At 43.8% G+C, this 25,185-nt stretch overlaps 1 protein-coding gene across 3 annotated transcripts in view; it reads right to left on the reverse strand.

The window, feature by feature from the left end:
* LOC126327189 (NAD(+) hydrolase sarm1) overlaps positions 1–25,185 on the reverse strand; it is a 1,227,458-nt gene that overhangs the window by 493,931 nt on the left and 708,342 nt on the right. The gene's annotated exons all lie outside the window — the stretch shown is intronic.

The following is a 25,185-nucleotide window of genomic DNA, read 5'->3' on the forward strand; positions in this document are numbered from 1 at the left end:
TCGGTCGGCTATTTGCGGCCGCGCCGGGTGTCGCTGCCAAGACGCCGGCGCGGAGCGACAGTCTCTCGCCGGGGGCGCCGCGCTGCTGCTCCGGCGCTTCCCGGTACGCTTTGCTGGGAACAGCCACCTAAAGCGGAGCGGAGGAACAGCAGGGGCCATAGAGAGTCCCTGGAAACCCACCCACCTGAGAAGTGACTCACAAAGCAGTCAGTTAAGATGACGCCTACCGTGTTTGCAAACGCCGGAGGGGATCCGACAGGCGCCTTAGCTGTCGCCGGCCGTCCGGTGCATACACGGAATCAGGTTTACTTGGGCAGTCAGCTGGGATTCTACAGAGCGCTGAACTGGTGGAGTGTGGTCGAAGGCGAGCGCAGCGAAGCTGGCAGAGTTCGCAACTTGTTGGATAAAAGAATGGCTACGGCCAATAATTCGTGTATTACGTTGTAAATCACAGGAACGTACTACTAGAATTCCAAATATATCAGGGTGATCTTGACAGCGGCACAAGTGCATCGTCGCTCGAACGACAATTGTACTGCAGAATTTACTCCGGCAAAGAACATTGTTACCTAGCCCCTTAAAAATTAGTAATGAACTGAGCAATAATTACAGACAATGCGTCGGACGATAGCTGCGTCAGATGTAGTCTTACGTCGCTAACTAATAAAAACAAACACCGTCCGAATTGGCCTCGAAGGCCCAGCGGCACCCACCGGCCGCCGCGTCATCCTCTGCCCTAAGGCGTCACCGGACGCTGTTACGGAGGTACATGTTGTCACTTTTTGTGCCCGCGTCGCCAGTTAATACACAGCCTAAATTATGTAACTGTGTCAGAACGTGAACCGACAGTGAAAAGAGCTCGGAAAGACGATCCTTATGAATAGGGAAAGACGATCCTTATGAATAGGCAATGTTGATTCGAATTCGTGTGATTAAATATCTTCCCTTTACAGTAAATGTTAAGCGCATGAGCGGGTGATATGTAGTAACATAGTTTATAAATCAACGAAAGGGCTTGGATTGTCCTGTGATATCAGAAAATGGCCAACGAAGAGAAGCGCTCCAATCACCATGTATTAGTGAGGTACAGGTTGTTCCTAGATTGAATTGTGGAACATTTTCGCACAATTAGTAGTAGTTTGGCGTGCTCACGACAACATTGTTCCGAGCTGGCGCAGCGGTACCGTGACACGTCTCTGTCTGTTTGAGCCACTCGCAAGACTACAAGTGAGTGACAAGTGGCCGCTCGGTGCCCTGACCTCTAGAGATCTGTACGCAAACGCATAACTCGGGTACGATTCTTGTGTTTGCCGGTGCGCTTCAAGTCCATCAGTCTGTTTTCTGCTGTTGTAGTAATCACATAACTCGCTCGTAGACCTGTTCACACATTCACAATGTATGCGACAGTAGAGGAAGTGAATATCCTTTATGGCGAATTTGGCCAAACTGTTACAGCAGCGGTGCGGCTGTGAGCTGAAGAGTATCCGGATCTTATCAGGCACTCACGATCTGTCATTCAAAACATTGTAAAAAAATTCTGTAAACTGTTAGTGCGTAGGATAAAAGACGGCAAGAAAGCAGGAGAGCAGCTGATGAAAGAAATGAAACTAAAATGTCACCCAGATGTATCCCGGAAGTACGACAGGGGTCAACCAAACGAGTGTTCATCGCATTTCATCAGCATCTACAGCTTCACGGCAGTGACTTCCAAAATGGTTACAGCTTTCCGAACCTTATATACGGAAGGTGCAAAGTGATGCGGCATATCTACGTAAAATTTTGTTTAAGGAAAAAGCATCGTTTACAAATCTCAGAGAAGTCAATATTCGCAATATGCGGTAATAGTCAACTGAAAATCCACACTTGCTCGACGAAGTGGATAAAAACAATGCTGTTTTCTATTAGTTTCTTATGCGTGTTTTGTAAGACCCGCATCATCGGTCCCTGTTTTATTGATAGGAATCTAAATACACGCAAGTATATCGAATTCCTAAGATATGCTGCTGTCTCAGATGTTGGAATGCATCCCAGTGGACATAAGGCCGTCAGTGTCAACGTGACGGACATCCCTCGCATTCAACACATGCGATGACAGACCCAGTTACGAGGACGTCTCAAGAGCACTGGAACGTTCGTTCAGGAAAGACAAAATGTCCTGCACACTCAGCAAACGTTTCACTTCTGTAGCAAAAATAAAACAAAATGTCTACAGGAAGTCAGCAGCTCGTGATCTCGCGGTAGCGTTCTCGCTTCCCGAGCGCGGAGTCCCGGGTTCGATTCCCGGCGGGGTCAGGGATTTTCGCCTGCCCCGAAATGACTGGGTGCTGTTGTGTCGTCTTTATCATCATCATCATGCCTCCCCATTATGATCGGAGAAAGCAACGGCAAACCACCTCCAGCAGGGCCTCGCCCTGCACGGCGGTGCGCGTCTCTCGCATCGTTCCCGTACACTCTGTCAAGAACCATGGGACCTTATTTCCATTTAATTAGGAAATGCCGAGGGCATCAAACGCCTTACAACACGTCTCTGTGCATCCGTTTACTCTTGAAGTAATTTAACGTGCAGTATTGATTCTCCAGAGTCACTTCACAGGCTGCAGCATTGCTCAACGTCAACATTTTTAGCACTTGGTCATCCGTGACAATAAACAAAGTAACCGTACCTGAGTTACGTGCTTGCTTACATTTGGTACAAGAGTTTTTTTTTTAACTTAGCGGACTTAACTGCTAAGCTCACCAGTCCCTAAGCTTACACACTACTTAACCTAAATTATCCTAAGGACAAACACAGCCACCCATGCCAGTGGGAGGACTCGAACCTTTGCCGGGACCAGCCGCACAGCCCATGGTTGCAGCGCCTTAGACCACTCGGCTAATGCTGCGCGGTAATAGTTCCCTTAAAAGCTTTCTGGAGATGCCACAGAGAAACAAATACAGAACCATTACAAGAAAAGGTTAGTGTCATAATTCGGCGACTATAAACGATAAAAATTTCTTGCCAGCGTCAGGCAATATGCGGTATTGTCCACTATAGCTCTGTGAAAAGCGCACCTCGACATATTTATTCATTCTGGATATATTTTGGATGGCCTGTCTTAGGTACCTCACCGTGTGTACGCTAACTGTTTGAAATGCCAGTTTTTGCTCTTCTACATTCCACTGACGAATAAAAAAAATTAATCCATCAAAACTTAACTCATTTGTGTTGGGTACCACTACTGATCATAAAGGATATGTCAGAATTATTTATCATTAATCAGCTGTATTTATGGTTCATTCCGAAGTTACGCGTACTTGGAATTTTCACTGCAGCATTACTTGTGTAAACTATTTGGTTTCAGCTAGCACAGGTGCAAGGCATATATAAGTGTGTTCGAAAGATAAAGAGCCAGAATTAGTCGCGGTCGTACAAATTCCCAAACTCGGCAAGCAGGTACGCGGTCCCTGTTGCGGGCTCAGGAGCTAAGGTAGAGGCGAGCCGGCCGATCGTTCCCTCACCGCGTGATAGAGGGCAGCAGAGCAGCCACACGGCCTCGCCGGCTTCCCGACCGTGCTCTTTGCAACTATAGACGTCAGCGTGCTGTCTTCCTGACCTACCGGTGGTTTTCAGACCGTGGGGAAGGCCCTGCCAGCCGTTTTGTCATAACACCATTCCTTCTCATCCAGGACTAGGAGTAGCTATGCGCGAAGCTCACAGGCATTTTTCAATGTGTTTTTACTCAACGCACGCCTCGGAAACAGGACAGAATATACTGGAACAAAAGTTCTTTGGAATATCATACGTCTATACCGCCCTGGATGTGCCCAAATCCTAATAAATGAGTTACAGAAATACAGAGTACAACTGGTAGCTCTCCAAGAACTTAAATGGCAAGGAACTGGCTCACTGATAATAGGAGACGGGACTATAATATACGGAGATTGCGGTCAACGCCATGAATTTGGAACTGGATTCTGCATTCACAAACCAATAAATGACTCAATAAAGGAATTCAAACATTTCAATAATCGAATATCATACATCACAGTTCAGACTCAGTGGTTAAATATTACATTTCTAAATGCACATGCACCCACAGGAATGAAGAATTCTACAGTACAACTCAATAAGTAGACATAACGTAAATGTAGTGTTAGGAGATTTTAATACCAAAGTAGGAAAGGAGGAAATTTACAGACTAACCATTGGCAATTTTAGCTTACACGAGAAAAGTTCGGTAAAAGGGGTTCGACTTATAAACTTTGCAATAACAAATTATCTCAGACTAAGCAGCACAAAATTTCAACACAAACATATTCACAAACGGACGTTGATATAACCAGTTGGAGAAGTAATGAACTAGACTGGGCAAAAAAACATTCCAGAACACTATTAAATAACCTTCAGGGCCGCCGGTTGTGACCCAGAGTACATGATAATCATATAAAAAATCAAAATAAAATAAAAAAAGAAAAATAAATGGGAATAGAACGGATATTACTAGATATGACTTACGAAATCTGGCTGACGAAACAGAAAAATAAATAAATAAATAAATAAAAATAAAAAATAAAAAAAACTACCAAAGAAGTGGAAAGCAACCTAACAAAGACTAGAGTATCCAACAGGGATGAAGAAGGTGTCGAAAGCAGATGGAGACAACCGAAGAACAGGATTCAGGAAGTATCTTCCAAAGTTATAGGAAAAAGAAAACCACCTAACAAAATCTGGTTTAACAAAAAGTGCCAAGAAGAAGTTCTGGCCAGAAGAAATGTGAGAAAAGTGTCGATTATAGAAAGGATCAATATGACACTGAAGGAAAGATATTATAAAATCCGCCAAGATACACAACGAACCGTAAGACAAGAGAAAAGGGAATACTATAACAATATGATAAAAGAAGCAGAGGATGATCTCAAGCACCACAGAGCAAGGCAGGTGTATCAAAACATTAAACAATCCTGGGGGAAATTTACTAAAAGAGAACAATTTATAAAGGAACAGCATGGGAAAATACTGACCAACAAGACATACAAAAAGATGGAAGGGATACTTTTCACAATTACTCAACTGCAATGTGCACAGACGATGCACAAGTTACCATCCCATCATTAAATGAAACACAACAAGCCATAAAGAAATTAAAGAATAACGAGGTTGGTGAAGACCAGATATACGCTGAGGTTTTAAAGAATGGAGGACCTCCGCTGGAAGTAGAACTACAATCTTTAATAGAAACAATGTCGAAGACAGAAACTATACCTGCAGACTGGAAAACCGCAATTATATGCCCCATATTAAAGAGAATGATGCCCTTGGGTGCGACAACTATAGAGTAATTGTTTTCCTGGGTGTTACTTATCAAATTCATCGAAGTGCCTATTAAACAGACTGATCCCGATTACTCAAAAATTAATTGCTGACTACTAATGCGGTATCCCATCATTAAATGAAACACAACAAGCCATAAAGAAATTAAAGAATAACGAGGTTGGTGAAGACCAGATATACGCTGAGGTTTTAAAGAATGGAGGACCTCCGCTGGAAGTAGAACTACAATCTTTAATAGAAACAATGTCGAAGACAGAAACTATACCTGCAGACTGGAAAACCGCAATTATATGCCCCATATTAAAGAGAATGATGCCCTTGGGTGCGACAACTATAGAGTAATTGTTTTCCTGGGTGTTACTTATCAAATTCATCGAAGTGCCTATTAAACAGACTGATCCCGATTACTCAAAAATTAATTGCTGACTACTAATGCGGTATCCCATCATTAAATGAAACACAACAAGCCATAAAGAAATTAAAGAATAACGAGGTTGGTGAAGACTAGATATACGCTGAGGTTTTAAAGAATGGAGGACCTCCGCTGGAAGTAGAACTACAATCTTTAATAGAAACAATGTCGAAGACAGAAACTATACCTGCAGACTGGAAAACCGCAATTATATGCCCCATATTAAAGAGAATGATGCCCTTGGGTGCGACAACTATAGAGTAATTGTTTTCCTGGGTGTTACTTATCAAATTCAACGAAGTGCCTATTAAACAGACTGATCCCGATTACTCAAAAATTAATTGCTGACTACCAATGCGGTATCCCCAGAAACAGATCTTCTCACTTTAAGACAGATAACTAAAAATGTAGATGTACACATATTATTTGTAGATTTCAAAAAGGCCTATGATAGCATACTTCTAAATATAATCAGGGAATTTGAAATACCACCAAAGCTAAACAGATTAATTACAATCTGTACAGATGAAACTTTATGTCATGTCAAGACACTTGAAGTAAAAAACAAAATTTTAAGGTGTTCACTGGACTGAGACTAGACGACGCCATTTCACCTATTTTATTTAACCTCTTCTCGAAGATTGGTAGAAAATTTAGTTAAACTAATCCACAAGCTACCCAAATGGAAATGAACATTACTGGACTTTCCTAGATGATGTAACATTAATAAATAGTTCCAAAACAGAATTAATCAAAATGATGCAACATTATTGTTACTGAAGAAAACACACAATATGTGGTCATAAGTAAGAAATATCAAAGTGATGCACATTTGCCTGTAGATGGATTCACTTTCCAAATAGTTGACAGCTTCAAGTACTTAGGGATTCTGTTTAGTAACAATAATGGAGTGGATAGAGAAGTGGATGCCCGTCTAGCAACAGTGAACAAAACAGTCTTTAGTTTTAACAAAGTCTTACAGAAAAGGAAAGAATAGATAACATTATACGGATGTGAAGCATCAATATTTAGAAAGAAAGATGAAGAAAACCTGTTAATATTCGAAAGAAAAATACTGAGAAAAATCTTTGGTCCAGTATATGATGGAGATAACATGGAATGGAGGATAAGAAAAAATGAAGAATTAAGAGAGTTGTACGAAAACCGTAATATTGTTACTGCTATGCTAAAGAAGAGAAGATTAAACTGGGCAGGCCATATAGCAACAACGACAAAAAACAGACTACGTAAAATAGCATTCAGAAGGACAATAGATGGAACGAGAAGAAGAGGAGGACGCAGAAGTAGGGGGAGAGATACTATCTGGGAGCACACAACTAGGATGAACACGAACACTGAATGGACAAATAGTGCACTCAACGGAAGGAAATGGAAGAGGCTTCTTACATTCCACACTATTATTGCAGCAAATGGTTAAACTTCTTATTTTATTCTATATATTTTTAATTTCCTGTGAGCTTTTTGTAAGAAAGACAGAGATTTTAAAAACCCTCTTTACGTTATACGTTCTTCTAATGTTTTTTAACCTTCCCTCCTTTATGAAGAGGCAAGCCAATGGAATATTTTTAAATTTCAAATATAGCAATTACTGCTTCCTCCTTGAGCTTATTTGTCACAAATTGTAGGTTCGAATGTTTTTTATTTATTGATCAGTTTAGTTTTCTATGCGAACCTCCTTCAGCATTCGCGATTCAGTGCCGATGGCTAAAAACACTCCGCATTTCAATTGGTGTACGAGGATATTCCCTCCACTCATTGAGAATATGGTCTGCGAATGAATTTCGTGACATTTTCTCCTCTAGGCACATCCTCTGTTATTACCAACAACCTTTCATCAAAAGTTTGGTGCAGGCAGGTGGCAACACCCTCAAACTTCTTCTCTACCCATGAAATCCTCCGTTGAACCAGCTCTTGGATTTTCTTCCACAAACTGTGGCTGAAGTGAAAATTGCAGCCACAAAAGATGATTTTGGGAACACCGTTTTCATAGCTATAACTGTAGTCATTTCAAATGCCAGCACAACAGTTTCGGTGACCACACAGGCGTATTATTTTTCAATCCAGAAAAGAATCTTTCACATGTATTTTGAGTTTTGTTTGGGACCAAAGCAAACGTAACATAAAATAATTCTCTTCTTCTCTCCTTCCGACGTCAATAGGTGCACAGTTGTCTGTTGACAATTGTGAAAGGTCTCGTCCATCAGAACATTTCAATTTTCACAAAAGGTTTTTCTTCACAACCGAAAACCAGAATGATCTGAAGTCTGAATGCAGTTCTTTGCAAAGCATCTCCACTTTCAGCCATTAATATCTGTTGATCTACAAATAATAATGCGTCCAACGCTTGACACCTACATCTAAATTCACAGTTAAGTGCCTGGCAGAGGGTTCATCGAACCACTTTCAAACTATTTCTCTACCGTTCCATTCTCGAACAGCGCACGTGAAAACCAACATTTAAATCTTTCCCGTGTGAGCTCTGATTGCTCTTACGTTACTCCTCCCTGTGTAGATAGTTGCCAACAAAATATTTTCACACTCTGAGCAAAAAGTTGGTGATTGAAATTTCATGAGAATCCGTTGCCACAACGAAAAGTTACAGTGTTTAGATTTGTGTGACTTATCGTGTAACCGAAATTTAGCGGATTCTTTTTGGTACTGATATGGATGTCTTCACACTTTTATTATTTAGAGTCAGTTTCCACTTTTTGTGCCACACAAATATCTTGTCTAAATTATGTTTCAATTTGTTTCGATGATCTGATGACTTTACAAGACGGTAAATGACAGCGTCATCTGCAAACAATCTGACAATGCTGCTCATATTGTCTGGTAAATTGATCTACAAGATCAGGAAAAGCAGAGGGCCCGTAACACTTCCGTGGGTAACGCCGAGTATTACTCCTGTTTTACTCAATGACCTTGTGTCAGTTTCTACGAACTGTGGCCTTTCTTGGAAGAAACCACGAAGCCAGGCCCACAACTGAGGCGACAGTCCACAGACAGGCAATTTGATCAGAAGTCGCTTGCGAGGCACAGCGCCAGAGGCCTTCCGGAAACGTAAAGAATTGGCGTCAAATCGACGTTCCCTGTCAATATCACTCCTTACTCTGGGAGAATAAAGAGTTACTTGTGTTTCACAAGAACGACATTACCAACGTTGTGTTATTGCCAGTTTTTATACCGAGTGGATTGTTTCTTTTTCGTTCTGTAGTATTTGGTCCACAGAAATAATACATAATAACGGTGATGAAACTTTCTTGTCTTAGTCTCTGAATAATTTCTATGTTTCCTGTAAATTCTCCGTAGCCTAGTTTAACCGTATGCTTTTCGTGCATTGACTAAATTATTTGGAACTTCAATAATTTTGTAACAAATACGACAGCATATAACAGTTGACTTTGTGACGACACTTTTCAACACCTGGGAAACATTAAAAAAGAAAAAAAGAAAAAGCGTATACAATGAACAGTTAAGTACCTTAGTGCCTTTCTTTTCCCAATTAATCTCTGTATACTGTATACAAGGAAACGTCCCGCCTGTTCGACTGAGTTGCTCACTGACTCATCATCGCATAGCTCAAACCGCTACGGACAGACACTTAAAAGTTGGAGACGGCGGTAGTCTTATACTGCTGGCGTTGATTAAGATGGGATTTTTCTAAATTCCACCCCTAAGGGAGTGAAACAGGGGATGAAAGATTTTTTGAAAATATGTCACTCTTAAGGCAATTTTGAAGCCAGCACTCGACAATTGCTATTTCATTTCCAGAAAGAAAGAAAGAAATATGTCTTTCAGCAGTTTTGGAAAATTAACCCCTATGCTGAAGAATAGATGGGTAGATCACATAACTAATGAGGAGGTATTGAATAGTATTGGGGAGAAGAGAAGTTTGTGGCACAACTTGACAAAAAGAAGGGACCGGTTGGTACGACATGTTCTGAGGCATCAAGGGATGACAAATTTAGCATTGGAGGGCAGCGTGGAGGGTAAAAATCGTAGAGGGAGACCAAGAGGTGAATACACTAGCCAGATTCAGAAGGACGTAGGTTGCAGTAGGTACTGGGAGATGAAGAAACTTGCACAGGATAGAGTAGCATGGAGAGCTGCATCAAACCAGTGTCAGGACTGAAGACCACAACAACAACAACAACAACATGGGCGTAAAATAATGGGTGAAAGATTTGTTGAAAATAAATCATTATTAAATGACTTGCCACATCTATGAAAACAGGTATTTGACTTCAATTTAAAAAATACGTGTTTCAGTGTCGTTGGAAATTCAACACCTAAGAGACTGAAAAAGAAGATGAAATGTTTTATGAAATGTCTCACTATGATCGCATTTGCAAAATTAAATCTATGAATATCTGTTTTTGGTTACAAATAAAATATACTATTGCCACTCTTTTTGTAAATTCAACCCCTAAGGGGGTGAAATAGGGGATGAAAAGTTTTACGAAATTAGTTCGTTATGAAAAGACTTACAACGTAAATATATGAAAATTTTGCTTTGGATTCTCTGTTGGAAGTTAAAAAATTATGTTTTTCCCTGTTTTTCGAAGTTCAACCCCTACGGGGTGAAACGGGGGGGGGGGGGGGGGGGAGGAGTGAAAATTATTAAGAAAACGTTTCATACATTAAAATTTTTACAATATATATGTACAGAAATTGGTATTTCACTTCTTTATTAGTTATAAGGAAATAGGAGTTAAGGGAAACAAAGTTCTTATGGAAATATCGCCTCAAAACAGCAAAAGGAATGATTAACAAATTCTAGGACTCCAGCTACCAGAATCGCTTTTTGATCAGAAGTACATTCGGAAGAGACTATGCTTCTATGGCATTAATCAGCGTTGAAAGTTTAAAGGGGTGTGGCAATTTACGAACAACATCAAAATTCGTTTACAGAAGATCTGCTCAGACCATAAAGATTGAATGGAACTATGATTTGTGATACAAATACACTCCTGGAAATTGAAATAAGAACACCGTGAATTCATTGTCCCAGGAAGGGGAAACTTTATTGACACATTCCTGGGGTCAGATACATCACATGATCACACTGACAGAACCACAGGCACATAGACACAGGCAACAGAGCATGCACAATGTCGGCACAAGTACAGTGTATATCCACGTTTCGCAGCAATGCAGGCTGCTATTCTCCCATGGAGACGATCGTAGAGATGCTGGATGTAGTCCTGTGGAACGTCTTGCCATGCCATTTCCACCTGGCGCCTCAGTTGGACCAGCGTTCGTGCTGGACGTGCAGACCGCGTGAGACGACGCTTCATCCAGTCCCAAACATGCTCAATGGGGGACAGATCCGGAGATCTTGCTGGCCAGGGTAGTTGACCTACACCTTCTAGAGCACGTTGGGTGGCACGGGATACATGCGGACGTGCATTGTCCTGTTGGAACAGCAAGTTCCCTTGCCGGTCTAGGAATGGTAGAACGATGGGTTCGATGACGGTTGGGATGTACCGTGCACTATTCAGTGTCCCCTCGACTTTCACCAGAGGTGTACGGCCTGGGTAGGAGATCGCTCCCCACACCATGATGCCGGGTGTTGGCCCTGTGTGCCTCGGTCGTATGCAGTCCTGATTGTGGCGCTCACCTGCACGGCGCCAAACACGCATACGACCATCATTGGCACCAAGGCAGAAGCGACTCTCATCGCTGAAGACGACATGTCTCCATTCGTCCCTCCATTCACGCCTGTCGCGACACCACTGGAGGCGGGCTGCGCGATGTTGGGGCGTGAGCGGAAGACGGCCTAACGGTGTGCGGGACCGTAGCCCAGCTTCATGGAGACGGTTGCGAATGGTCCTCGCCGATACCCCAGGAGCAACAGTGTCCCTAATTTGCTGGGAAGTGGCGGTGCGGTCCCCTACGGCACTGCGTAGGATCCTACGGTCTTGGCGTGCATCCTTGCGTCGCTGCGGTCCGGTCCCAGGTCGACGGGCACGTGCATCTTCCGCCGACCACTGGCGACAACATCGATGTACTGTGGAGACCTCACGCCCCACGTGTTGAGCAATTCGGCGGTACGTCCACCCGGCCTCCCGCATGCCCACTATACGCTCTCGCTCAAAGTCCATCAACTGCACATACGGTTCACGTCCACGCTGTCGCGGCATGCTACCAGTGTTAAAGACTGAGATGGAGCTCCGTATGCCACGGCAAACTGGCTGACACTGACGGCGGCGGTGCACAAATGCTGCGCAGCTAGCGCCATTCGACGGCCAACACCGCGGTTCCTGGTGTGTCCGCTGTGCCGTGCGTGTGATCATTGCTTGTACAGCCCTTTCGCAGTGTCCGGAGCAAGTATGGTGGGTCTGACACAACGGTGTCAATGTGTTCTTTTTTCCATTTCCAGGAGTGTACATTATGTTACCTAGACTAAATCTTTTAAACTTGAATTTCGGGAGGGGGGGGGGGGGGGGGGGGAGACTTTCTCAATTTCGTAACAGGAAAAAACCATTCACACATATATCGAACAAAACATTGAATTAACCTTGGCGAATTGTCCGTGCATTCGGGCATATGGCTCTTGGGAAAAAAAATTATGAGATATTTGTAAATTCCTAGATTTGACTGAGAGGCAGATTGAGCCGGGAGCTGCAGTGGACGGGTTTCAGCTCAGGTCGGAAGTAATGAGGAGCTATGTCAGCGGCCACAAGCGAGGGCGCTCTGACGAATAAACCGAAATCGGGTTTCAACGTGTAAGGTCTTGAAATCTCTATGAGAACTCATGACGAAATTTTTCAGTTACTGAAACAAAGGTCTTCATGTCCAGTAGAGAAATGACTGCCTGAGTTATGACAAATTTTCGATGTCATACGCTTGAAGCTGATTTTTCCATAGGATTGACTTTTGTTTTATAGCATCAGCCTTGTCAGCCGTATTTGTTAGAAAATCATTATCCCATTGCTTTAAAAGACTTGATCAAATAAAATAATTGGTGATGTCGACCGTAAACGATTTTGTCACTGCTCTGTTTTCTCTTAATTAGGTTTTTTTCCCTAGTCACATCGTCTTTGTGCCTGGTCCTATAACGATGTCCCAGCAAAGATTTTTCTAGCTCGTAGCAGTGAGACAGTGTATTAAGCACTTCGCATGGCGCTCGAAAAGCAACTACTGTACAGCACTGAATGACGTGACATTTGCACTGTTGCTTACTTTGAACGAGTGTACAGAGAGTACAAATGCAACTGCAAGCAGCTGGAACTGCTGGCGAACTGTGACAAGCCGCTGTGGTGGCGGCGCCGGCGTCGGCGTCCTGCTGCGGCCGCGCTTTTCGCTTTTCCCTCAAGTAACCCCCCGCCCCCCGCCCCCCGCCCCCCCCGCCCCCAGGGCACGGCTGCAGGTGCTGCTCAGCCAGGCGTGGTCTGGTCTAAACAGTGGTAGCTCGGTTTTCTTACTGTATGGAGAATTCAGTCAATATCTTTTTTGAGTTTAGTACGAAAATTACTCTTTAAAGTGACGTTAACGTTTTCTTTGTTTTACAAAGAATAATGGGAAAAATTTGAGAAATATTCTCAAATGTAGTTCTGAACGTGGGCTGATAACATACATATACGAGGTGCTGTAGATATTGCCTCACCCTCGACCGTCACCTCACTTGAACCTCTCTTCTCCTGACCATCCAGCCCATTCCCGCCTCTGCCTCCTGAAACTCCTGTCTGGCCGGACATGGGGATTGCATCCTGCCACTGTCCTCCACACCTACAATTTCCCCATCCTCTGTTATGTCCCCCCCCCCCCCCTACTTTTACAAGGCCCTCCAAATCTTAGAATGCCGCGTGCTGTGCCTTGCCTTCTGTATCTGCCTTCCTACCCCCACAGGCCTCCTGTGTGAACTCATCCCCGAAGATCCACCACCTCCTTTTCCTCCATCTCCATCCACATCCTTTACACTGTCTGCAAGCTTGATTCTCCCCCACCCCACGGTTTCCTCCTTCCCCACCACCCTGCCGCCCATTGCCGCGCCTCTATTACTGTATCCCTCCCTCTCTCCACCTCCACACCCTCCTTCATCTGGGCAATATCCATCCCGGATGTTGAACTTCGCCATAACATCTATCCTTCCCACCGACTGTAGCCTGGCCTTCTTCCCCCTCTCCCCAGGGTCCCCCTTTTCCTGTCTCCTCCTTCTCCCCCTGAGCTACTGCACCCCCTCCTCAGCTGTTTTCCTCTCCCGTACCTTCCCTCCCTGCCCCCCCTTCGGCGCGCCCCTCATCTCATCCCCCTTTCCCTCACCTCCTTCTGCCTTGTCCCCGACCCCTGGCAGATCCTCCCAGATTTTTTTATTCATTATCAATTTAGTGCGTTAGTGTTGTGTTGGGTGCTGTTATACAGTGTCATCAAGTGATGTGGTTTTAATTGTGTGCTCGACCTATATACAGGGTGGTCCATTGATAGCGACTGGGCCAAATATCTCACGAAATAAGCGTCAAACGAAACAACTACAAAGGACGCTTGGATGATGTCGTCCAGGATACCGAGCAGCATACATAATAGCACACGCCCGTTGGGCATTTTGATCACAAAAGCCATAGATCAACACAATATCGACCTTTTCTGCAATTGGTGAACGGTCCATTGTAACACAGGTAATGTATGACTAAGCAAGTACCGTCCGCACTGGCGGAATGTTTCGTGATACCACGTACTAATACGTTTGTGACTATTACAGAGCCATCTATCACAACGCGCTAACAGTGGTCCAACTAAAACATTCATATTTCTTTACGTACTACACGAATATATAATAAAAAATGGGGGTTCCTATTAAAAAAAAAAACGCAGTTGATGTCCGTTTGACCAATGGTAGCGCCATCTAACGGGCCAACCATAGCGCCATCTGGTTTCCCCCTTCAAGCTAGACGAGTTTTGTTCTTTGTAGTTTTTTCGTTTAATGCTTATTTCGTGAGACATTTGGCCTGGGCACCATCAATGGACCACCCTCTATAGTACATGAGTTCATGTGATTTTTTATACTGTGATCGACTTTTTAACTTGTGTTTGACTCCAATGATTTTAAGTGCGCAACAAACTGCCAGCTACGTTCTTTTAACTTTATGTCGACTTTTTAAGTGTTTTCCTGAGCATGTTCCCGTATTAGTGTATATTCTAACTCCCATCTTCTCCATTTACTGTCCCCATTTATCCCCCCTATTTAGTAAACGCCCCCCTTTGATACATTTTGTAAACCCGTTTGGCTGAAGAACGGTGGACTGTACCACTGACAATATTTCGCTGCCCCTACGGGGCAGAGGAGTGAAATTACAATAAAGAAAAAAGACCGTAGATATTTCGGCACCAACGTGCCTGATGAGGGCTCCCATAGCCTGCAGGCTGACAGAAGCTGTACCCTCAGCGCAGGTGTGCCTGCTTGGTGAAACAGCCACGCCCCCACACCCGCGGCAGTCGTCGCCTGTCGCCTGTCGCCTGTCGCCTGCCTCAGGAGGCCCTTCCACCTCAATCTTAATACGCTTCTCTCGTTCGCGCTACTTACAAGTCATATTTTAAAAAAATAAAATATTTTTGACTCGTGCTCAAGTACTATGGAATCCTTTTTTTATTTTACTCCTCAGAGATCACTGAACTAATGTTACGGAAACAGAGAACGGATCGATGTAGTGAAACAAGCTGTCCGTTAAGTGTAAAGTGCTGAGTGTTACTACGTGCCACTTGTCTATATTACTAACCAGCTACAACAGTCACCTGTGCTGGGATACGCCGTCGCCAGCACACCAGTGGGCACTAAGAAACATTGTATAGCGGGCGCTGAGCTAGATGCAGCTAGGAGACAAGAGAAGACGAGACACGCCCCTGCGCTACACGCCTCTAACGCGTGCATATAGGTCGCCGCCGCCGGCCGAGTTGCCTTAGTCCTTCAGTCCGTCCGCATCTCAGTACGTGGCACAAGGACGCAGTTCGCATTGCACCTCAATACGTCGCACTGTGACAGTCGTCGCCTCGAACTTAATTATTTGTGAGAGAACGATAGTCACTATATAGTTGTTATGAGGACACGGACAAGGTTCGAGAATCAGTACATGTTATTTGATTGCTGTTAACCACAGAACTTCAGACTGGACATCACTCACGTTGATTACTCAACTGGTTGCTTTAATAAAGTGTATTTTAGCCACGTGTGAGAGGAAACTGGCCGCACCCTCTTCTCATCCGGCCAGGAACCACAAAACATTACAAGAGGTCACAGCAACAACATCACCCAATTCCTCTTGCAAGTAACTCTTTTAAAGGCTGCCACAGGCCACAAAAATTTGATTATCAGTATTTCATCTTTATAATATTGATCGAGTTCAAAATTTTAAAATGTGATCATTGTCCACTAACTAAGAGATAAAATCTTACGTTTCAGGTTTAACGCATTAAGCCGAGCACCAGAGTCAGAGACCGTGTCCAAGTCTTGAGGCCGCGTTACCCGCTGCGCGCAGATCAGGAAACCGGTGTTTGACAACTAGAGAGAACTTCGTACGTGAGTTCAAGTAATTTCACGCCCACACAAAATAATGAAGGCCCTTTCTACATTTTCACTGTCCATTTAGAAGAACTTCAACATCAGGCATAATTTTTTAATTTATTACTTCTTTACTATTAACTCTATTAGCAACACATTTTTCTGCCAGTATCCGCGTATACCAGTGAATGTTCCTGCAAAATTATAGCATTGTACGAAGAACAGTTCACGAGATGCATCATAAACACTGATGTCCGTGAGAAACTAGCTTTTATTAAAACAGAGCACAGTTACCCAGACTATACTCATCCAGTGGATGATACGAAAGTAGTAAAACCAACAGGAATAGAGTTTTGCGGCTTCAGCCATAAATGTTTTACATCCTTATGGTCAACTATATAACACTCATTTGTGAAGTAATCAGACGTCAGTAGCTGTTTTGCACGCGAGAGCGCGATGCTTTTACGGAACGGATGATATTGGTGTTATCTAACAGAATACTACATAAATAGTTTTCATCCGCCTACAAAAGGCAAATGTACTAACTGACTCACCATCGCCCAGCCCATACTGCTGCGGATATAAACTAGAAATATGGAGAGGATTTCGACCTAAGACTGAGGTTTTCTGAAAATATGTCGCTATCAATGCAATTTTGAAGCTAGACGTACAAAAGTTGCTATTTTGTTTCTTGGTCAGGAATAAAAAACAAGTGTTTCAGTACTTTTGCAAATTTAGCCCTTATGGGGGTGAAACAGTGAGTTTACACCGAAGATATCATCCTCAGAGAAGTTAAATTTCCAACAATACTGAAACACGTATTGCTTTATTTCTGACCGAGAAACTAAAAATTAATTTTCGTAACGGTTAAGAGGCTGAAATAGCGGATGAAACGTTTTATGAATTATTTTATTATGAAAGCGTATTTAACCCTAAACCTATGAAAATTTGTAATTAGCTTCTGTGTAAAAAATTAAAAAAATAAATGTTTTACTATTTTTGGAAATTAATCGACTAAGCGGATGAAATAGAGCATCAAAATTTTTAAGAAAATAGTTTCATATATTAAAAAAATTTACAATTAAATCTATGAAAATTGCTTTCTCACTTGTCGGTCAGAATAAAGAAATATGTGTTAGAGGAGGAAAGTTTCTACGGAAACGCAAAAGGCATGATTAACAAAAAGCTTGGATTCCAGCTACCAGAATCGCGTTTTGATCAGAAGTACATCCGAAAAAATGGCTAAATTACCGTGGAAAGTTTAGGAGGTGTAGCAGTTTATGAACAACGTAAAAATTTGATTGAAGAGAAAACAATCTGAGCAAACCATGCAGTGCACGCGATCGAAGCAGTGGGTGCTGATCTACGTAGCTAACTGCAAGTACAGTTTCTGCACTTGAGTGCCTGCCGTGATTTCGTGTTGTTCTTCTCCGAGCTTTCGTTCTATTAAAAGGATTCTTTGTCGTTTTTCTTTCAGAGCTGTGACATTTCTTTAATATTGTTGTTGTGAGTAGAGAGGCCCTCATATTATTTTTACATAAACTTTTCGATTCATATTTGTGTGTAGTAACGCAGTTCACCAACAGTTACGTATTGCTCTGTATGCAGATATTTATTTAAAATTTTATTTTTTTGCTATATGTGACTCGTTCGGTTCGTATTTCCAATGTGTTATTGGTTTTCAGTCTATTTCGCCCCCTTTTCTTACTTTCAAGAATTCGACTCCTTTTTTCACTGTAATTCCATTTGGGCTAAATAATCGAAGCAATATCCTTCAACATATTTAAAATTTCAAAAATTTCTATATTTAAACCTATGTAGACAAATACGAAGCTGTCGCACTTCCAGCCAAATGAGTTCGCCGAAATGGCGCAACTTTCCAAAAAATGGCTCAGTCGCACGGTCGCAGCTTTGCAGCGAGTGTAAACTCGCATTACCATCTGGCTAGAAGATGGTCGTTGGAACGTCACGCCATTCCGAAGAACTCGACTGGAAACGCGAGAGCTTAGCGTGGGTTAAAATCGTAGAAAAAGAAAACGAGGTCTATACACAAACTTCGCTGGGAACCTGTCAGTGCATGGCGGAGGGCAGTTTCTACATGTTATTTCCCACTTATTTGTTACGGATTTCCATTCGTGTTCTAGTTGCAACTCGAATCAGGGTAAGGTGATTCCATGGGCGCGTCTGCACGATCTCGCTGTGTCGTCACTGATGCCGCGCCTGGGGAACGCGTGTAGTGCGGCAGCAGAGTAGTTCTGGAAGCGCTCTTTCTGCAGACCCGGTCGACACCGTTTCACACATGCTTCCCCTCTAACTAAGGTTCCCAGACAAGCTCAAGGGCTATGCTCACAACTCTTACGTACTGATCGAACCGACCAGTTGCGAATCTGACAGCACGCCTTTGAAAGGCATCGACGTATTCCTTTAATCCATCACGACGGGAATCCCGACCCAGCCGTATCCGAGGAGAAAGATCGCACCTTCTACTCGCATGCTGTCGTCTTGACAGGTGATTCGAGCTGGTTTCACTTCGTGACGTTTTGCAACGTTAGGCCTTCATATGCAATCGAGGCCAACGCGGTGAGCAGTGTGTCATCAGCACTTTACACAGTCAGTGAGGGAATGATTTCCGACCTATCCGAGTAGAATTACATTATGCAGTAGGTACTGGGAGATGAAGAAGCTAGCACAGGATAGAGTAGCATGGAGAGCTGCATCAAGCCAGCCTCTGGACTCAAGACCACAAGAACAACAACAACAACAACATGCACATTTAATGAAAGCCGCCGTTCATCGCACCGAACATAGACACAGGTCATCCTGAATTCCCGATAGTCAGTGCACGGAATAACTCCATCAGCAGACCGTCTCAGATTGCTGCCCGTCCTAGAAAGGAGCGCTCCTATCACACTTTGACGCCATGTCGTCGAGTGTCAGTAGTGTCTCGTGCAAAGTTTTTTGTTACCGTTCCCCAAAGTTTGTTCACTTCTCTAGCAAACCGCCTTTGCAATGCTTCGACCTACTCCTCCAATCCGGATGGGACGCCAGTGAGAGGGGTGGCTCCGTAGCCAGAAGTGGGAGGGCGTGACGGTCAGAGGTCAGAGGTCAGAGGTCAGCGCGAAGCCTCTCCCCACTGCGCCCTCACAAGAGTGGCCACGCCGTGGGCGCCATAGCAATCAGGCCGACGCGACGGCCCGACTAAGTAAGGAGGAAGTCGGGCATTAGGCAGCCGCGCCCAGTTTTTGTGGCGTTTCCGTACTCGTCGGGCGAGCGCAGCGCGTCCACGGCGACTCCACTGTCAGCCGCGTCTGTGTTCGACCCTCTGTCTCCAACATCTGGCCCACGTCCCCCCAACCCCGCTCAAACGCACTGTTCGTTCCGTTACCAAACTAATCACGTTTTCTTGCAAGGCTATCTTCCGCAGCTTCTGATACACCAATTATTATTGCTTTTTACATCGCAAGCTTACTGCAACTAAATAATATTTTTCACCAGACTTATTTTCCCGTTATTTAGAAAGCATCTCGTGTGATTTCTCTGGAAATACAATAGGTTCAAGAAACTGTTTCTCTGTAACAATAGCACTCAGTTTACTTACTCGGCTTTTCTCCTCTCGTTTACATATTGTCAAGTCCCCTAGAGGTAAAAAGACACAAAGTAAATTCTATAACCTAACTTATAAATAGCATAATGTAGAGACATATATCCACAAGATGCTAAATAAAAGCGAACGCAGTTGCTGAAAAAGCTCTTTAAGTGCAGTTAGCTTAAGACGTATTCCATAAACATCTTTCCTCTTCACCGCTTTTCAGTTCTACCTATCAAATTATTCTGGAGTGCTATACTTGAAGTGCTTCTATTCCTCCTTTCCTGTAGTGTTTATCTCTCATATTTCACTTGTAAACAGACAAATACTTTCAGGAAGATCCTTATATCTATACTGAGACGCCAAAGAAACTGGTATAGGCATGCGTATTCAAATGCAGAGACATGCAAACGGGCAGAATACGGCGCTGCGTTCGGCAACGTCTATACAACACAAGTGTGTGGCGCAGGTGTTAGATCGGTTACTGCTGTTTCAATGCAGGTTATCGAGGTTTAAGTGAGTTTCAACATGGTGTTATAGATGGCCCACGAGGGATGGGACACAGCATCGCCGAGGTAGCGATGAAATGGGGATTTTCCCGAACGGCCATTTCACGAGTATACCACGAATATCAGGAATCCGGTAAAACGTTTAATCTCCGACATCGCTGCGACCGGAAAAAGATCCTGCAAGAACGGGATCAACGACGACTGAAGATAATCGCTCAGCGTGGCAGAAGGGCAAGAATTCCGCAAATTGCTGCAGATTTCAGTGCCGGGCCATCAACGAGTGTCAGTGTCCGAACTATTCAACGAAACATCGATATGAGCTTTCGTAGCCGAAGGCCCAATCAGATACACTGGATGACTGCTCGACACGCAGCTTTACACATTGTCTGGGCCCGTCAACACAGCCACTCGACTGTTAATGACTGGAAACGTGTTGCCTGGTCGGACGAGTCTCGTTTCATATTGTATCGAGCGGATGGACGTGTACGGGTATCCATGGACCATGCATCTCAGCAGGGGAGTGTTCACACTGACGGAAGCTCTGTAATAGTGTGAGGCGTGTGCTGTTGGAGTGATATGGGACCCCTGATACGTCTCGATACGATTCTGACAGGTGACACGTACGTAAGCATCCTATCTGATCACCTGCATCCATTCATGTCCATTGTGCATTCCGACGGTGTTGGGCAATTCCAGCAGGACAATATGACACCTCACACATCGAGAATTGGTAGAGATTGAATCCAGGAACACTCTTCTGAGTTTAAACACTTCCACTGGCCACCAAACTCCCCAAACACGAACATTAGCGAGAACGTATGGAATGCCTTGCAACTTACCATTCAGAAGTGATCTCCATCCCCTCGTACTCTTATGAATTTATGGACAGGCCTGCACGATTCTTGGTGTCAATTCCCTCCAGCATTATTTCACACATTAGTTGAGTCCTTCACTGATTTACAACGGGCATCAATATATAGTGGACTATACAAACATACGGGAAGTGACTTAATGGCGTTGTGTAAAATTTAAAACGAATAAATTCAAGGGAAGACTATCCACAAAAAATAACACAGTTTTAGACGAGGGTTTAGATGGAGGTTCGTATTACAGATGAATTAGCAAATGAAGTGCGAAAACACTTTGTCAGTGCAAAGAAGCGAACGAAAGAAACAAAAGCCACAATTCCATTGGTTTACGCTAAAGAAGAACGGCACCACTTAAATCGAGGCTACGATTTAGTAACATCATTACCATCACAGAGAAGTGCTAAACAATCGTCACATTGCGTTAGGGAAAATATGGCAACTACACAAGATCCCGCAGATTCTGGAGGAAAATTCTTCCAAGATAATATATACTGATGAATGATGGTAGCAGCTTTATTACTTGTAGATGATAACAGAGGACCGAATGTCACAATACTGCCAGAGGAATAAGGAAAAAAGTGTGTATCAAACTGCGAATCACTGTTTCTCGACGGAAGGTTCATGAGTTCTAACAAGCATGCCGACTCTTCTTAGGAGGAAACAAACACCAAAAGCGAGAAATATATCAACATATTTAAAACTATTGAAAGTAATGTGCGTGGATGTAACCCTGCAGCTCAAATGATGATGGACTTTGAAATTTCTATCGTCCCAGCAGCTAATAGTTTGTTTCCTGGGACAGAGGTTATTGGTTGCAGTTATCATTTCAGTCAGTGTGTGTTCAGTCTTGCGACCTCGTTCCAGCCTATAAGGAAAACGAGGAAATACGCTGTGTTCTGCTCTAGCACATCATCACTGGAAATATTGGATGATCGTTGGCTGTGTATTCAGCAGAGCATGCCTGGAAATCAAAAGCTTCACGACTTTTATGACTATTTTTTTGCACCAGTGGCTCGAAGACGAACATACTCAAGAGAGATGTGAAATTGCGGTGGAAGGCCCCACCGCACTAATAACGTCTCAGAATGATAGAACCCAAGAAGAAATACATTAGACCCTAATATCAAAAGTTCACTCAAAAGTTTACTCATTAGTGAAAAATCTTCGGCAGGCCGCTGTGACCGAGCGGTTCAAGGCGTTTCAGTCCGGAGCCGCGCTGCTGCTATGGTCGCAGGTTCGAATCCTACCTCGGGCATGGATGTGTGTGATGTCCTTAGGTTAGTTAGGTTTGAGTCGTTCTGTCTAGGGGACTGATGACCTCAGATGTTAAGTCCCATAGAGCTTAGAGCCATCTGAACCATTTTTTTTAAATCTTCGGGAAGATGCAGAGACCTATGGCCACTGGTTTGACCGACTAATTTTAAACGTTGATCGGAAAAGAGAAAAAAGGGAACAAAAGAGTCAGCAACGAAGACTGACGAAACAGTAGCAAAGGCTTTAAAGAAACTCCAGACTGATGGACAATTAAAATCATACTCACAGAAGTTACCATGATGAAGAAAACGTCAGAGTCACTGAAAAATTTGTAAGCTTCGAAAAGCAGTTGAATGTAATCATTGACAGGACAGGTAGTTTAAATTGTGGAAAGGGGCCAAACTAAGGGGCTGTCAGTTACACTCGAACATACAACTTTATTATTTGATCAAACATTACAAGAGCCAAAAAAAATTTTTTAACGCACTGCTTTTCTCTTTGGGACTTAATTCCCAGCTGAAAGCCACTTAAATTTAAACATGACTGAAGGCCAAAACTTAAAACGCAAGCATAATCAAAAATTTAAAAGCAAGCCTTATCTCACGACAGTTTTTTATTGAGGCTGAAGACCCAAAGATTCTCAGATTTTCAGAACCAATAATTTGAATATAAAATCGGCTGAAAGTTCAACACTTAAAGCTGAAAAACATTAATCTTTTTTTAAAAAAACGTAAAACCTTATGCAAAACTCAACCAAAACAGAAACTTAAAGGGCAAGGCCTTATCTTAAAACAGTTCTTCAGATAGGCTGAAGGCCCAAAGAATCAGACACTTCAAGCGCAAACAAGTCAAATTCAAATTGTCTGAAACTCCATAACATTAATTTTTTTTGAAATACCAAAGGCCTTACGTGAAAGAGTTCTTTAATTTAGGCTGAAGGTCTTAAGAGCAAATAACTCCAGGAGGAGGAGGAGGAGATTAGTGTTTAACTTCCCGTCGACAGCGAGGTCATTAGAGACGAAGCGCAAGCTCGGGTGAGGGAAGGATGGGGAAGGAAATCGGCCGTGCCCTTTCAAAGGAACCATCCCGGCATTTGCCTGAAGCGATTTAGGGAAAACACGGAAAACCTAAATCAGGATGGCCGGAGACGAGATTGAACCGTCGTCCTCCCGAATGCGAGTCCAGTGTGCTAACCACTGCGCCACCTCGCTCGGCAAATAACTCAAACTCAAAATCGGCTAAAGGCCCAACGCTTAAAATTCAACAACTTTAAAACCTTTGAAATGCCAAAGGTCTTACGTGAAACAGTTCTTTAAATTAGGCTGAAGACCTAAAGAATCTTACGCCTTATGGGCAAAATAACCTTAACTAAAAAAAATCGGCTAGAAGCCATACAAGTGGAAACAACATGAACAAATAAGAAAGGGCAGTACACCCAAAGGATATCAGATGTTCGAGGGCCGGCCTGTAATTCGAACACTAACGCTCGCTTAAGTGAGATAGGCAGTCGGGCCAACCATTCACGATCCAACGACAGCCCAACTGACTGACAGTCAACGGACTCACCGACAAGATAACTTCCACTTCACCCGACCAGGGCACAACAGGGCACAACGTAGAAGATATTGGCGCCCACAACCAATCATACATTGAGCTGTCAAACAACACCCCAAGCTGGACAGCAACAACATGATGAGGAAACTACACTGCCTGAAATGTTAACGGCCACAAGGCAGAAGATTCCGCTGGTGCACTTCAGTTCAAATAACCAAATACAGTGGAACTCCATCAGAGTGTGGCTATAATTTTCCAACTTGAAAACCAAGTTGTTGCTCGTGGTAATATCCCAACAGCCGACAACGAGCTCCAAACGACGCGATGTGAATAGTCTTGACTTGCTGGTAGATTAAATCAAAACTCAGCAATCGTGTCCAGGGTCGGTGGGCCACGGACCCCATAGCAATGGGAACAGCCCACACACTCCGACATCGCGTGGAGACTGCCAGCAGCCCCGGCCAAATCACGTCCCGCGGAGAATTCATCGCTGCTCCGCGCGAACCAACCGACTGCCCAGGCCCGGAAACGGCGAAAGGACCAAATATCGTAGGCTGATAAGACGACCAACCGAACGACCAACCATCGGTCGCCCCGCTCCAATCTCCCTCCGTCGGACAGTTCACGTGTGTCGCCAGCGGTCGGCGAGTACTGGCTGTCCGCGCCTCAGTGGCGCTCCGTCCCCGACTTCGCTGCTAGTCCGTCTCCAAACTGACTGCCAGACAAATGAAATACTATCGGTCGCTCCAGAGATGGTACGACAGTGCACTTATCGATACGCGCTGCTGCTGCCACTCACGGACAAGTAAGGCAGGAAGTTAGTGACGCCAGTAAATGGGATAACAAAACGATGCGGCAGTATCGTAATAGAAGATGAATGATAAATGGCATGATCACGAGCCGTGCACGGCTCACTATCGTTGTTTGACGTCAGATTTCACTACAGAGCCGGCCGTGCGACTGCTACGGTCGCAGGTTCGAATCCTACCTCGGGCATGGATATGTGTGATGTACTTAGGTTAGTTATGTTTAAGTAGTTCTAAGTTCTAGGGGACTGATAGCCTCATATGTTAAGTCCCATAGTGCTCAGAGCCATTTGAACCAAGTTCACTAGAGACACCTGCTCAAAAACCACCCTGCAGCCCAGGAAACCGACACCAATACATGCTAGCAC

Source organism: Schistocerca gregaria, chromosome 1, assembly GCF_023897955.1.
Source record: "Schistocerca gregaria isolate iqSchGreg1 chromosome 1, iqSchGreg1.2, whole genome shotgun sequence".
Taxonomy (NCBI): Eukaryota; Metazoa; Arthropoda; class Insecta; order Orthoptera; family Acrididae; genus Schistocerca; species Schistocerca gregaria.